Below are 11308 nucleotides of genomic sequence, written 5' to 3'. Positions count from 1 at the left end.
TCTTAAACGACTATTATTTAGAAACGGAGGGAGTACATTATTATTATTTAACATCCAAAAATTACCAAATTAACAGTTAACTGCAGTTGAGACAAACATCAATTAAATAATATAATATACAAATAATCAACGATTATGTAAAATAACCTCACAACATTGTTGATAATTTTGAATGAGTTAATTATACCTTTTTTTCAAGAGTTAATTATAATTATATTCTTAAAAAGATATTTGTATTTTTGTGTTTACGAAAGATGGTTTAAATTCCTATTCTTAAAAAAATATTTATATTTTTGTCTTTACGAAAGATGGTTTTAATTTCTATAAACCTCTCAAATAAAAATTTCATGTGTCCCCGTGAGTTTAACTCAATAGATAGAGACAATACATAATATATGCAATGTTCGGGGTTCAAAATTGACCACTACAAAAAATTAAAATTCCATGTTTTAATTGCTATAAACCCCTCAAATAAAAATTCCATAAATGCACTATAAAAGGTCATGTTAACTTGTGCCCTTAGGGCACAAGTTAAAGAGCTTAAAATGGAAATTAAAAATAAATTTTGTATTGAAAGTATAACTTTTGCAACTTTTAAAGTATTGAATGCACAAGTTCCAAGAAAAACTTTATACATTTGATTTCTTAACTTATGCCCCAAGGGCACAAGTTAACATTTCCCTTTATTTTTAATCCATTTAAAAAAATAATAACAGTGGATGTTATTTTTCCAATTTTCAGATTTTTACGGACACGTGGCGTCTTGGCATTGGTTGGTTTGCTTCTCAGTTCCCTTGAAAATAGTCATGTATTCACTAAGCCTGTGTTTGGTTGAGGTGAAAAAGAGAAGAGAGAAGTTGGTGAGAGAGAAATTGAAGAGAGAATGCCAACTTCTCTTGTTTGGAAGACCAGAGAAATAGGCGAGAGATGCTAAATTGGTGTGGGTCCCACGCTTTTGCTTTTCTCTTCAAACCTGCGAAGAAAGACGAGAGAAGTTCTACTTTTCATTTTTTTCCTTTTTTACCCTTACCTTCTACATCAGCTATAGGCATGGCAACAAAACCCATACCCGCGGTTACCCGCCCGAACCAAACCCAATTTGACGGGTTTTCCCCGTTTTGACTGGGTTTGGGTATGGGTATGGATTTTCCCCGATTTCAAAACACGGGTATGGGACCGGTAATGGGTATATAGGTACCCACCCCAAACCCATACCCAAACCCGTCCCAAATGTAAAAAAATACTTTATGATGATATGTCATGTTATTTTGTTTGATAATTGTCATTTTAATAAAAACTATCATTGATATTTAAAGGATCAACTAAATCAATTCGTCTAACAAATGTTAAAGTGAGCATATTGTTGGATAATGTATTACAACGTTGCTCTTGAGGATGAAAAAACTTCTATCTTTTATAAAATAAAAATTATTCAATGCGGGGACGGGTATGGGGCGGTGATACCCGAACCCGTCGGGGACGGGGATGAGATTCAATTTCCCATCCCCGTTGGGTATGGGTAGGGTAACGGGTAAGTATATTCAAATCGGATATGGGGACGAGGAAGGTAAAACCCGTCCCCACCCTGCCCCATTGCCATGCCTAATCAGCTATGGATGGTAAAATCAAAATTAAAGCTTCTATTATCCATTTGCTACATAATTAGATCTATAATCCATTTCCTTTTCTTTGATACATGACAGATATCATAATCATATCTATGTATCAAAGAGTGAATTGAACTTTTTTTAAAATAGCAAAAATTTATTCCAATAGCAACAACATCACAAGCTGAGATGTTGGGCTTGGCAAAAGCCACAAGTACACAGGAACAGAAGTAACACAGGCAAGGCTGAAAAATTAACGCCTAATCCCCACACTAGCAATCACAAAATACATAAAAATTGCAGCCTCTACTCTCCTACAACAGAACAACAGAAAATAGCTAAAACCTTACAAAAGAGTGAGTTGAATTGCAGGAAGGGAAGGTCTGTGTAGAATAGTGAGCTGATATTCATTTGATTTTTTATTAAAATATACAATATATCTGGAGGTGGAGAAGGGAATGGATAATTGGGAAATGAAGTGTGGATGCGGTTACTATTGATGAATTTCTTGTATTATTTTTTTAATTAAAGTGATTTGGGATTTAAAAAATCAGGGGTATTTTAGTATTTTTAAAAATAACCAACACTTCTCTCTTCTCTATTTCTTTTCTCTTTCTCTTATACCAAAACATACATCAAATCTACTCTATTTCTCACATTTTTCTCTCTTTCTAACTTCTCTCTCACCTATTTTTCTCTTCACAACTTCTCTTATACCAAAACATACATCAAATCTACTCTATTTCTCACATTTTTCTCTCTTTCTAACTTCTCTCTCACCTATTTTTCTCTTCACAACTTCTCTTCTAAACCAAACGCACCCTAAAGAAGGCAGGGCCAATAATAGAGTGACACGATGCAGTTTGAAAAAATCAAAGGGCGTGACAATACTTCAATGAAAAAAAGAAAAAAAAATCTAGAAACCCTAAAATGATGCCCAAAGAATACCCTAAATTATTGTGCCGTCCTTTGGGGTAGTTGGATATAGCTGTCGTGCAGAAAGAGAAACTCTGTACCCTACATCGAGTTTGTGTGTTTGAGTGTTCAGAGAGAGAAACTTCTATGTGTTTGACTTTTTAGATTGAGTTTAGTTCTTAGATCTCGTTTTCTCCTCTCTAACATATCTAAGATTATTTTCCTCTCCATCTACACAAAACAAAACTTTTTTTTCCTTCTTACTTAGGTTCTTTTCATCTCCATCCACCCAGATATACAAAACAAGCCATTTTTTTTTGTCTATCCATGAGAGAGAACAGAAATTAAATCTACAGAAATAAACTCTCCTAGATCTGTGTTACAACAGAACAAGTTTTTTCCTTTTCTTTTTCTTTTTCTCTGAGTGCTATCCATGAGAGAACATAAATTAGATCTGCTGAAAAACTAAAAATGTTTTTCTTGATCCACAAAACAAAAGATTTTTTTCCGTTCTTCCGAGAAGTTTTTGTATCTTTGGATTCATCTATAGAAGGTTGGATTCATCTGGGAAATTTTGGAGACCACCCATTATATTGACAGGTTACAAGCTTACTTGTGCATCCTTTAATATTTGATATATCACCATTATCTTGAAGTTTGTATCAAACTTTTTTTTGTCCATTAATAGATTAAAGCAATTATTGTTTTTGATTATTAATTCGAGATTTCATGTGCTAGTTTAAATAATAAAATAAAAATAACCAAAGACGTTATTGTGCTGTCCTTTTGACTTTTGAGATGCTGCGAATACAGAGAACCCTAAAATATTGTACTTGCACAAGTTGTACTTTTGGTTTGAGTTGAAGTTTAGGGTTTGAGTGTTTAGAGAGGGGGGGGGGGGGGGGGGGGAGAGAGAGGAACCCTAATTATTCATACCAGTTTTCATGTTCCTGTTTGTAACATTTTATTTTTGTTTTATTTTTGTAGATCTACGGAAAAAACATTTTATTCTGCTTGGAGATGGGCGAGTGTTATCCAGGAGAGAACAGAAAGTAGATCTCCAGGAGAGAAAAAGTCTTCTAGATCTGTGTTGTTCTCTCCTTCTAGATCTACAAATGAAAAGGTTTTTCTCTTATTCTTCTAATATAAGATAACATAGGGTTATCCATGTCTTTTTTAAGTCATTGGATTTGAATACTGCACTTTTTTTAATAATGTTAAAAGTGATCACTAACTGTTTTGTTTTCTCTTCTATGTCAAGGTCCATTCAAAGAATACTAAAGTATCCATTATCCAGGACTTTGACTGGAGATGATAGGCAGCTTGTGTGGAAGTTCCACTGGAGATGATGTTCAGGTTAGATTATTGTTATGTTTGAAATTAGTAAACTATGATGCACATCCTCCATCAAATACACCTGATACACATCGACCTTGTTGGTGTACAAAACATAGGATACATCAACATTGTTAAAAACACGGAGGGGGTTTCTATTCCTTCTATATTTTATTTTGTATTTTTTATTTTATTCTTGTATCAGTTTCCTCTACTTCTAATGTATTTGAGTGCTAGTTATCTTAAACTAGGTATATTGCAACATCATAAACCATCAAAGATTTAAAGAGTGAAACCATTGAAAAATATTTTGGTTTAAATGGCCTCTTAGAAGATTTGGCTTTTGGCAGAACACAATGTTTAATTTGATCCACTGTGCTGATCCCCCCTAGTGGGAAATAGGGGTGTTTGTGGTTCATAAACTGAATTGTAACTGAACTGCATTAACAGTTTGGTTCAGTTCATAGAACCATTTTGATAAAAACTGGTAAATTCGGTTTAAACCGGTCCATAACCGGTTTGTAATTGTAAACCGGTTTAGCTTATTTGAACCGGTTTTTTAGTATAACCGAATTACTTTTAATTGATTTTTAAACTGATTTTCTAGTTAATTGTTTTAAGAGAAATGCTAGGGTCACACCCTTTAACACACTCCAATCACAATTTGCCATGCCATTCACTTTTTTTCACACCATGACTTGCTACCGGTTTCTACCTTCCTTCATTAGATTTACTATTTTTTATTTTTTTACAAAGTAACCATAAAAAAGCTTTTCATATTCCTGTACTTCAACCTCCCCACCCACTACGAACACTTCAACTTTCAGATTCAACAATGGAACCCAAAATCATTTCCACAGAAAACATAATTCATACAAACATTTTTTTTACTTTGGATAAATATCTTAACCCATTTGTACGGTTCAAACTTCAATTCCCACAATGTTTTTTCATCAAACTTCAATCCCCACAATCAATCTTCCTATTTTTTCTTCAATTTAAACATCAAAGCTTGAATCTTTCTAATTAAACTCCATTAAAGCTTGAATCTTTCTCTCTCTCTCATGCCACAAGCTTCCTGTTAGTTTCACGCTTTTCATCTACCCCTTAGACCCATGGCAGATCTGCAGGAATAATTAATTATTTAGACTCTGACTTTTTCATGAGAATAATTTAGATTTTTCTGTATTGGTACCCATGGCAGATCTGCAGAGATCAAGGTAATCACGAAGAAGACGAAGCCGCAGTCGGAGTCTAACTAAAAGAAAATATTAAAAAAATATAAAGTGTTGTTATTTCTCAACCTATAGAACAGGTTAACCGGTAAAAGAATAAAAATTGGAGGTGAAGTGGCATCATGCTATTTGAGAGTGTTAGAAGAGTGTGTTTGAGAGTGTGTCCTTAGCATTTCTCTTGTTTTAAAACCTATTTTGTGATTTTATAACCAAAACAGTAGTGCAATGGAGATTAGGAATAAACAATTGTCCATTTCAACTGATTAGGAATAAACAGTAGTGCAATGGAGATTAGGAATAAACTGATTTTCGAGTTAATTGTTTTAAAACCTATTTTTTGTGATTTTATAACCAAAACAGTAGTGCAATGGAGTTAATTGTTTTCGAGTCTACGTTCATCATTTACATCATTTATGAATACAGGTTTCTGACGAGAGCTGTATTGACATCTATCTGTTGAAAATCAAGGCATATATCAGGAAATAAAAGACTATGAATACAAGGTTCAGTTTTTTCACAAAATCCATTTCAACTTCAATCATTCATTGACGCCATAAGTATCATTATTGTTGGTTTGATTTAATTTCATTTGATTGCTAATTTGTTATTTTCATTTTTTTTCATGGTGTCATTGTTTTTTTAGTTAATTTTGTTCTCGGGATGTTAAACATTTTGCAGATAATTTTATTTTATTTTTTTAAAAAAGTTCTTAAATTCAAACCGGTTCTGAACCGGATTTAAACTGCACTGGAACTGGTTTGTAAAAGTGGTTCAGTTCAAAACTGGGTTGGATGCAGTTTGGTTCATAGTTTGGTGCAGTTAACTGAATTATTTGAACACCCCTAGTGGGAAAAGATTTTTCCTTAAATAACTATCTAGTTATGTCTATTTATCTCCCTATTCTTGAGTTCTTATCACTAAATAACAGCTGGAGATATTCTGATATTTTATAATACTGGTTTCATGACAGGATGCAATACAAGCGCTAGTATTATATGGGCATGGTTGAAATGATTGATGCTTGCGATGCATTCAAAGTTTTCTCCGATTTTGTGAAAATGAAGAGGTAATTACTTAAGTCGAGAAATATTTTCGGAAAAGTGTACCTGAAAAGTATGTAAATTGTTAATTTTGTAAAGTATGTAAAGTACCATATTATCAGATTGCACACCTTTAATTTATATTGTTTTTACAATAAATATGTTGAATGCTTATTAGTGTTTTAACAATTAATGCAATATCTAAAGATTCTTAATTTTCACACTTGTTGGTGTTTTTTAATGAAAATGTTGGCAATTAGTTCAGTTGTTAGTGGCGGATTTGAATCATGTTGCCTTATCTCTTTAAGCCCTATAATCCCCTCGCCAATCACAAAACCACCTTATCACTCTTGATTTTTTTGAGTTTTATAATTCTTTCTCTTCGCATATTCATTTACAAATAAAAAAAAAATGATAATATGATAACCAACAATTTATTGTGTCTATGGATTTATAATTTTTAAATCATTTGGTGAAGGTTTGAGTCCATGGAACCATCATATTGATGGAACGAGCTCATTCTGTTGACACCTAAATACCGGGAGTTGACATCTCAGTCGCAACTCACTCACTGTAAACTGGGCAGTGGTAGCTTAAAAGCTTCTCAAGAAGTTTTTTTGAACATATTTTGTCCGTCAATGAATTAAAGCATGAATAGTATTTTTTGTTTTAACTAAATGAAATATTGACCATTTAATTTTTTGTTTTTATCAACTTTACAATTGTTGGTCTTTGTATATCATGCTGCATGAAAATTATGAAGATTGCATATTTGAGCGCTCTGATTGCATTAATGATATTTGAACTTTATATGCATCATGGATTTTTAATTTTGGTTTTGCAGATCCAAAAGATCCTAGTTTGAGGAAACTTGAAAATTTGTTTTTGATCTATCTTGTGTTGGTGTATGCAAGGTTATCATACTTCCTTACTCTGTCTATCATCAATCTATCTGACATTGCTTGAATTAGGCTTGAATATGCATATAAAATTATACTTTAAGTTGTGCTGATTTATTATTATAATGTCTAATGGTGTCTTGATCAGCTTCACATGCAGTCAGAGGATGGATAAGATGGAGGTTACTCTACCAAAGGGAATTGGGTTTTTATTTCAGTGATGTTTGTCCGGTAATTCTTCTGCTCATTATGTTTGTATTTTATTTTAGTAGTACTTATAAGTTTTTATGATCTTTGAAAAATATCTTCATTTAAGTTTTTAATATGTCTTGGGGCATGCCAAGACCTGCCAGTTTATACTTAAAAGGTGGTTCAAAATTTAAAAGTTTGTGGATAATCTAAGTGATAAGATGAACGAACATTCTCAGGTCTTTAGATGAACCTGGTAATTTTGAACTTATTATGTTGGAAAATCTAAGCCGATAAGTGATAATATGCATATATCTTTAAGATCAAGACAATAATTTGATGAGTGAAGACCTTAATAAAATATCACTTATCGGCTTAGATTTTCCAACATACAAGTAGCTGATAACTGATATTTCAAGACATATGAGCAGAAGAATTACAAGACAAACTAGAAGTATTTAGTTAAGGTCTTCACTTATCAGATTATTGTCTTGATCTTAAAGACATGCATATTATTTACTAGTAGTATTTAGTCCCTGAGCAGCGTTGTAGCTTGACCAAATTATCTTTTTTTGGTTTAAATTTCGGCAGGGCAGTACATATCAAAAACTATTTGAAGCTTTATCAAAAGCTATATGCAACAAAATACTGTTTGCATACTTTGAACTAATGTTGTAACCAAAAAATAACATTGTTGGCAACAGGTCTGACCTGTAGTGGGGCAGATTAATAAGAAGAATATTAAAACAAATAATACCAAAATTTAGCGAGGAAAAAACTAGTAATAAAAACGTACAGTCAGCCATATTAAAACGAGTCACCGAATCCAAATTTTAGGCCAACGCTCTTATCTTTGATTCCAAACATTCCTTTGATGTTGATAATTGAGTTGCCCCAATTAGCTTTGATCTCTCCTGCCAAAATCCCATGTGTGTTGACGCTTATACCTTTCACTAATGCATCCAAGTTTGTAATCTCAAGCTTTGCAACAGTATGCTCATAATGGTGGCAATGTTTAACTTTCAAGGCTACCCCCACTTCTTCCCCCTTCCATAAGCTGCTTAACTCCATTGATTTTCTCTTCCTGTAGGTTAAAATTCATTTAGTTTTTTAGATATGGCTAATGAATGTATGAATGTAAAATTTAAGAACTTGGTTTTTACTTACATAAGTAATGCTGTTGTAACAGGCCCCACATTTGCAAGTAGACTTCCAGTAATCCCAGGGTTTAGACCTAGGATACATTCCAGCTTAGCATTTATCAAGTTTCCAGCAGCGATTCCCACCGATCCTGTCAAAGCTTTGTTTTCATGCAAGTAGAATGCACTGTAATCCATATTAACCGGTATATCTGGTAGAGTATCAGCTTTCCAAAAATTTACTAAATCGCGAATAGCAAATTTTTTGTTAGTTTCACGTATGCTGAAGCCCAGTTTCTGCATTTTGAATTTTACAAATTAGTATATCGAGAATAAATTTACTTACATAATTGCTTTAAGACTAAATTTTAGATAACAATTTATTTGCTCACAGTGTTTTTTCCGACAACCCCCTCGATTATAAATGGATTGAAAACGTATGACTTCAAACCAGCTGAAATTGCTGTTTGAACATCCGATTTGTTCTTGCTTTTCAGTTTACCAATCTAGTGAAAAATAATAATAAACACAACTGTTATAAATTGTAAATAAACTGAAAATCATATTAATGTTAAAATTAAGACTTTTACCACAGCTCTCTGAATCTTCACATCAAAATTTCCAGGAATTGTGTGGTTTAATTCATTCTCGTGCGCGAGTTCTGTGGATAATATAATGAGAAATTTTAGCAAATAATGATGAAAAGTAAAGACAAGCATTAAATTTAAAGAGACAAATAAATAACACGATTGATTTAACTGTAACTGGGTTAATGAATTGAGGATTTTGAGCAATTAATAATTAATGACAGGCATTAAATTTAGAGTGACAAATAAATGACTCGATCATTTTAACTGGGTTAATGAATTGAGAATTTTGAGCATGTAATTATGGTAAGTTACGGTAAGCCGTTAAATTGAAAGAGAAACAAATAAAAAACACGATAATTTAATTAAGTTATTTACCTTTCATTTTTGCATCGCTAAAATATGAAGATGCCCATTTGAACGGCGCGTCCTTCATTATCTTAACTGTCTTGCCCACATTTTCGGAAAAGGATCCTTTGTTTCCATTTGCGGCTGCGGCTGCGGCTGCTTATTAGGGTTGCTTAGGGTTTGACGGCACCAGTCAAAAAGTGACTGATAATATCACGTGCCTTTCATCTTATCCTCTCCCACTCTATTGCTTTTGTCCTTATTCTAATGTCACGTGCCTGTCTTACAATGTTTTTTTATTTTTTAATATCTGTCGTCATCATAAATGAGCAATATAAAAGATACTTCCCAATTAACTAGCAAAACTAACACACTTCCCAATGTTTATAATTTCTTAAAATATGATAATTTAAGAAATAAATAGCATCGAATAAATGTTTTTTCATTCAAAGCATAAACTTTAATATAAAATATATTACATAAACCCTTCAAAATAAATAGTTTAGTTAAATTTTTTGAGGGAATAATATTTAATCTTTTGAGTTATACTTTATTTCAGTTATGATTTAGCTAGTTGTAAAATTGTAAAAATAGCAATATTTGTAAAAAAAGAAAGATAGCAATATGACGCAAAAGTTTCAAACATAAAATTAGTTTAGATAAATACATTAATAATTCTGAAAGTTTCAATTTAACGGGAAGCACGGGGCATATGATTTGCTACATTGACGCAAAGTTTCAGAATTTAGTTTCAAACACAATATTCCATCAAAATTCGATTCGAGAACACATTGATAATTTTTTTTTTGATCTAATAGTTTACGGTACTTCCATTACAAATTCAAAGAATAGTTTATATATCTCTCTCAATAAAATAAAACTACAACACCACCTATAAATATACAGTATTCTATACTTGTAAGCCATCCAACTTTTCTTTTTCATATACCTTATCGCAATATCCAATTCAATCCTCAATCCTCAACTCAATTCAATCTCAACTTTGCTTTTTCAAGTTTTATTGGCATGTAGACTTTTCAATGATTTAATCTATTTTCTTTTTCATTTGTTGTTTAGAATTGTTGTTGCTTTGGAGTCTACATCTTTTGTGAAGCTTGTTGCTGTCTATGAGTAACGATCAAGTTGAAGGCTATGGAAAATGCAGTTGTTATAACTGATGCAATTTATCTTGAAGGAGCTAGCTATTGGAGTTTGAAAGCAGAAAAATATTTTGAGAATGATCTTGGTTCCAATTATTGAATTGTATCGTTTTTTTTTTTCCTTTGTAGCCTATATCAATTTTTTATTTTTGTACATATTTAAACATCCTTGTAGTCTTTGTCAAAAAAAAAAAAAACATCCTTGTACTCTGTACAGTTTGAGTGTATCCTTTGTATGTTTGGGAATTTAGCCTATTACTTTTATTTTAATTCAATTTTTGGATTTAAAAAAAAAATTGAAAGGCCAAATATCTATAAGATTTGACTTTTCTTTTTTGGCAAAAAAAAAAGACTTTTAAATATGTGATTTGAGCAATTGAACTGAACCTAACAAGCTGAACCGAGTTACTCACGAACTCGAACCGAGTCGAGTTCGAGCTAAAAAAAAAGTTCGTAACGAACTTGAGCCGAGTTTCGAGCTGAACCAAATCTTATCGAGTCGAGCTACAAGTTCGATTTGACTCGGCTCGTTTCTAGCCCTAACTATAATAATCAGTACAACAAATCCTGCAAAATTAAATGATTAGCATCAAGAAAATAAATAGGAAAGAAGCAAAACAGAACGTCCATATAAAGAAACATATAAATATACACTCTTGCCAAGAGTTTTCTGGATTCTCAAGACACTTTCAGCTCTGTGCAGACATTTGCTTGAGTTCCATAATAGAGATAGAACAACAAATATAAGAGGAAATTAATCCAAAACAATTTGAGTTCTTTTCCTCATAATCTAATAGAGAAAGACATATTGAAAGCAATCTCATATTAACCAAATCCCAGATATTGTTCACAGC

At 32.3% G+C, this 11308-nt stretch overlaps 1 long non-coding RNA gene across 2 annotated transcripts; it reads left to right on the top strand.

Annotated features, from left to right (window-relative positions):
* Positions 1-2587: 2587 nt before the first annotated feature.
* LOC146921093 (uncharacterized) lies at positions 2588-10700 on the top strand. Of its 2 annotated transcripts, XR_015011997.1 has the most exons (9): positions 2588-3122; positions 3510-3645; positions 3784-3878; positions 5516-5595; positions 6063-6158; positions 6977-7046; positions 7180-7262; positions 8410-8565; positions 10372-10700. It is a non-coding gene; the product is annotated as an uncharacterized LOC146921093 (long non-coding RNA). The 2 variants fall into 2 exon arrangements; XR_015011996.1 differs by lacking the exon at positions 10372-10700 and having other exon boundaries at positions 8410-8709.
* Positions 10701-11308: the final 608 nt, after the last annotated feature.

The sequence above is a fragment of the Medicago sativa genome, chromosome 5 (assembly GCF_051527215.1).
Source record: "Medicago sativa cultivar Bolivia chromosome 5, Bolivia_mono, whole genome shotgun sequence".
Classification (NCBI taxonomy): Eukaryota; Viridiplantae; Streptophyta; class Magnoliopsida; order Fabales; family Fabaceae; genus Medicago; species Medicago sativa.
The sequence above is the reverse complement of the archived record's forward strand: the minus strand, read 5'-3'. Positions and strand labels throughout refer to the sequence as shown.